Source organism: Malus sylvestris, chromosome 15 (genome assembly GCF_916048215.2).
Source record: "Malus sylvestris chromosome 15, drMalSylv7.2, whole genome shotgun sequence".
Lineage (NCBI taxonomy): Eukaryota > Viridiplantae > Streptophyta > Magnoliopsida > Rosales > Rosaceae > Malus > Malus sylvestris.
Window position 1 is genome coordinate 42,471,469 of NC_062274.1, and position 6,000 is coordinate 42,477,468.

The window sequence follows — 6,000 nt, forward strand, 5'->3', positions numbered from 1 at the left end:
ATATAGCCGACCCCACTTAGTGAAAAAAAGTTTTGTTGTTGTTGTTATAGTCTTTGGTGATCCCGCGAATTGCTCGGGAACTATTTCATACCTTTTTCATTCAAGAATTATCACTAGATTAATAGCTATTTGGTATGTAAATTAGATTTTCCGAAGCCATCATATACATGCTTGCTCTGTTGGGCTGGGCTTGGGATGCAGTGTTTGTGGTCCGGGTAGATTATTGTTTGTAGGGCCAAACAAGCTGGCAGGGCCCAATGTGGTTTAGAGCTCTAGCCAAATTGACTAAAGCATGTCTTTCATCTTTGGACCAAAATGTGAATTTTCTTCCCGTAGGTTTGATTAGATTAGAATATCGTTGTGATAAAAAAATATTATCTGAAAAGCATTCAGCCAAGATAATAAATCTGGGAGCTTTGATGGAACACGTCTACAAACTTCACCCCATTTTTCTTTGTTAGTGCTTGTTGGATAAGCGTGCGTAAAAATTTAGTATATAAAATTTAATTCTTGCCAACCAAAATTGTACACCAAAAACTTCATTGTTTAGATGATGAGTAAAGTTGAGATTATTTTGGTCGAATGAGTAAAGTCGGGATTTTCATTGTCATGTTGTTATACTGTTGAGATTTGAACTCAAAATCTTTTGAAATTAGATGTCACTAAATCAAAAGGTCATTGTCGGTCATTGTCTTTCAACTCTAAACCTTTGAAAACTCGCCGACATAAATATCTCGAGTGCTAGTCCAAAGGCCATGAGTGTCTAAAATGGAAGGTAGGACGTCTCTCAAAAGACAAGGACAAATGCATTTAGATTTGGATCTAACAAGAGAGCTCTTAAATGAAGAGATGAAATCTATCCCCTGCCTCCATTGGATTTACTTGTCGCCCTTAACCAGTTAATTTATGCATCGATGGCTAATAGCAATGGCAGCCCCACCACCTCCACCTCCACAGCTACCCTTTCGCATTGCATATTGGGGAGGGTATTAATGCAACATGCAGGAAACCGTCTGAACTAGTAAAGATTATGACATTTAATTTATGGACCATTCATTTGGTGCATTGGCGCTGCCTACAACCTCCCAACTCAACATGTTGAATTTACCACTTTGATTTTTGGTAGGTCTTCGTCAGTGAATTGTACTTTATGTTTTCTTTTTGAAAAAAACAAATGGATCATGTGGTGGCTTCGTCATTGTAGTGCTCTCTTTTAGAGACCGAAAATACTGATAAAGGCATTTCAACCTCATCCTAGCCACCATCGTGTTATTGAATAAAAATGAAAAATCAACAATATTTGTGAACTTTGCGGAATATCTGGTTATGTCATACGTCAAATTCACTTTCTTTCGACTATATACATAATATAGCATGTAACTAATTTTTCTTTATACAAACGATATTGAAGAATAGAGAATTGAACTTGTGACTGCAGATCAAATGAATGAATGCTCTTAAGCAATTGAGTTTTAGAGGTTTTTTTTTACTAGTATCCAATAATTGTTTTGGGTTCAATTAATTGTACTTCATTGTCAATAAAAAGTCGGATCAACTCTGGGTCATATACTAACTTGTGTTAGTAGCTCTCGACATTCGACTTACCCTAGACATGAGGGTAGCTCCTAGTCCATTCAGGATCTACTACAAACTTTTTACTCATAGGGTGGGCCAACGCCTTCAATCATGTATGTATTATAACACTCACAAGAGAACCATCACTTTACATCTTAAAATTAAGAATATTGCCTATAAATAGGACAAGAAAAACATTCTTCTATCGTTGCGGTATCTCGCATTCATAGTCGCGTTTTACTCACATGATGTAGCAAATGCAAGACACAATTCATTTAATAATTGTAAGAAAAATTTACGTCATCAAGGATTCCTTGACTCAAGTGCTTTGAATTTGGCTAATTTAGTCATTTTTGCACAGCCGTTAATCTAATTTGACGCATTAACATTTGTAAATGCATTTTAGTTAAAATAAATAGAAATCACCAAGATGATAAACACACTAATCAAATTGACCAAATTGAAACAAAAGAAACACATAGATTAAGAAGGCGCATAATTTAATTAAAAAAAGAATGTTGACAAATGCAAAAGATTAAGTACGGAGAGGATTTATTTTTTTCAGGATATCTTGGGTCAAATTGAAATTGAATTTTTAAAGATTGTAAATCAACTCAAAAATCACAATTCCATCTGGCAGTGCACCAGCTGCAGATTTATAGGGATTAGACACCTAATAAACCTACTTGATTGGATGAGCACGGAGATTTATTTTGCATGAGTTTACCAAAATGCCATTGAAATTTGGACGACCAACGTTATGGGACACAGGTAGTCTGGTAAATTTAAGGTCATTCCCTTCACGACAAAGTGGCCGAACCGCATGTTTCGCAGAGTTCCTCGACATCTTTTGTACCCTTTCTACGCTTTTAACGAACTCATTCTTCTCTTTATTCCATAAAGAACTCATTCTTTGCTCCCAAAAAAAACAAAAAAAAGAAAGGACCTCATTCTTCCCACGTGATGGGATCCACCGCAATCTTGATCCGTGGTAACCTCTTTTTTCTTGTGACTATTCTGCCTCTGTGCCCTACTAATATTTCATAGATTTAACTTTTCACCAAAAAATTAGTAAATTTATTATCTCTTTTAATTCACAATTATAATTGTCTTTATTTATTTGCAAGTGGTGAATTCTCCAATTGGTTCTGTTCCGAAGTCAAGTCCTCCCAATTTCTCTCTATGTGGATTAATACAGAAGATAACGTTTACATGAACATTTAAGATTATTAACACCCCTCCCCGGCCTAGCCAACTCCTCCAATGTGAGATACACCTTTTGTGATAAAATCAAATCTAATATAGACGAAAGAAATGCTATTGTGAAAGTGAAAAAATTTATCATATAATCTCGTGTGCATGACTAGACTCATACTTTTAACCTCAAATTCTATGTTTATATATTATGTTCTTTTTTGTTGTCAATATATATTTCTTATTCAATAGTCATGTTTTGGAATAAAATCATACATCATATGAGAATTTCCATTTCCTTGTTTTGTTGCATTCACGAAATATCCCAAATGGTCAAACTAATTTCAAATATGCTTTTCATCTTTAATTAGGCATCATCAGTTAGTGGTCCTCCAGGTTTTGTTTTGTAATGTTCCAATTTTTTAGGTCAAGCCAAATTTGCTTACCAACCGCCACTGTCCACTACATATACTTAATACGCGTGCTTGCTAAACTTAATTACCTTTGAAAACCAATTAAATTGTGAAGATAGAGAGCTGATAATTGGTTTTATAGTTGAATTTCAATTTTGGCTTATGAGTAGTATTAATATATACATGACTGCAAATTAGAATTTTTTTTCTTAAAAAAAATGGATCAGCGGATGGTTTCGTCACGGCAGTCTACTCTTTCGAGGGTTGGGAAGACTTATAGAAGGACTTATAGAGGCATTTTAGACCCCCTCAAGTCATCATCGTGCAATTCACCTGCGCCAAGAATCGAACTCAAGACGTGCCGTATGAAATACGAATCTGAAATTCATTTTCAACCATTGGGGCATCTCGTAGTGGCTAACTACAAATTAGAAATCAATCCGAGTAGTTTTTAAGTTTATAATTTTCATTTCTTGTGATATTTTTATATTAAAATCTAAAAATAATTTACATGGAATGCCCCATTTAACAATATTGGATAGCGATTGTGTCACTCAGAATTTTGTGGTGCCTGATATTTGCCTATGGAAATGGCATGCGGATGAAAGGGATGGTATACAAAAGCATATTAGAAGTTAAATACAGCCCAAGCCTAAGTGCCGATTGTGATATGTTCCACTAGGCCACTTCAGTTTGGACTTAATTTTTGCTGATCGTGAGTCGAGATGATGTGACGAGCAATGTGGCAAAGGCATTCGAAGTCGGTTATGGAGGACAAAAAATTACAAGTAACGGGAGGTATATACTTTCTTTCTCTGTCGACATCTTCTACTAGACTAGCAAGTGTATTAGTTATTGCAAAAGGTAGATATTGTATACAACTGTTGCAAGTAAGCATTTCTCGTGAAGAAGTGTCTGCTTAGCTCAAGTCCACTCATGACTCCCACGGAAAGTTTTGTATTCTAACCTAATTTTACGATGAAAATGATTTCCGCATACTCATTTCTTTCTTCTGCATGCACATCTTGTTTATTCTTGTCAGTTAATTCTCATTTTATTTATTCAAGTTATATTGCCGGAAAGAAACATGAGAAAGTATTAAAAAAATGAGGTATGTGAAAATCACGTATCTTCTACTAAGAATGTGTCATCAATACTTAAGTTGGGGATTATAATATAGCTTAGAGGTTGTATTAGGCTATTAAATTAAGATTTCTGCTACTCTGTTTTTGGATAATTAAGATACTTTGACTATGTATATATATACGTTGTCATTGACATTACATGGCCATGCATAGTATTCTTAAGGCATACTCGATATCCTTTTACTTTTTTAGAGTAACATGGGTAGGGAAACCCTAAAAACCAGGCCTAGCTCACGCCGATTCCTCTCCTTGCCACCACCAAACTTCCTCATTTAGTGATTGATCCCTTATCTACTTTTGGGTTAGGTTAGGTTAAGTTTACTTCTCTTTGTAATTTTACTTGTACTCCAAGTCATTGACTTGTACATATTTGTACCTTGAGATGTCATCACAATTTATTCAATTCTCTAAATTACACAACTTATAAGAAGTTGAGACACTCACCATGTTGTCATTTGATTTTTGAGTAAACCTCATCTTCTAGTATTGTCAACAAGCGTGTGAGGATGCGGATAACATCTCTCTAAAAAATGAACATTGTCTAGTTCCTTATATGTAATTAGTTATCTCTCTTTAGAGCAACTCTAGCATTTCAAAAGCCCCCTAGGGCAACTTACTATTGAATTCATCCAGTAAACAGTAACTGTCTTTTGCATCTCTATCCCTAAACTGAATAAAATATTAGTATTTTTTATTTTATAAAATAATAGAAAATAATTTTATTTGTAATTTCTGATAAGATTTTTAATCGTTCTCGTTGCGCCACATGTCATTATCCAAAAAGACAATTTTTAGTGATAGATTTCGAAAAGATTTTTATCCAATGCTGTCATGCCATGTGTTGTTACCTTTTCAGAATCATTAATGATAGATTTTTGATAAAAAATTTAACCAATCACGTCGCGCCACGTATCACAATCTGTTTACAATCTTTGAGGATAAATTTCAATCAGATTTTTAACGAATGACGGCATGCCACGTGGCATTATCTACAACCTAATCCTTTCTTTTTCCTCCATATAACCCACAATCCATCCTAAGAAATCACACACCAAAATCAAAATCTCTATCATTATTCATAGTTTCTACTTCCTTCTTACAATGTCTTTTTCAAGGATGTTGTGGGAAATTGATGAGCAAGAGAAAAAATTGTTTAAGCAAAGGGAAGAAATGTTCAATCCCCAGGTGGGCGAAAATGAGATGGAAGAGGATGAGGATGAGGAGCGTAGAATGAGAGATGATGAAGCAAGAAGCCAAAGAGCCTCACATTCTCATTGAGTAATCCAAGTTGTGGCTCAGATCTCTAGGCCCAGCCGTTCCGCAAACATTGATAGAAGCAGGCAACAATGAGGTACTGATCTCTTGGACGATTATTTTGTTCGTAATAGGGCATTCCCTGATACGTACTTTAGACGTCGATTTAGAATGGAACGACATTTGTTCAACAAAATCATGATTGCTATTTGCAACCATGATTCTTACTTTGTGCAAAAAAAAAATGATGTTTTTAGTGTTATAGGTCTTCTTCATGAGCAAAAAATTACCGCTGCCTTGCGGATACTTGCATATGGAACATCTACAGACCAAGTGGATGAGATAGCGAGAATGGGGAAATCAACCATTCTTGAGTCCCTGATGAGGTTTTGCTCTGCAATCCAATATATCTGCACCAC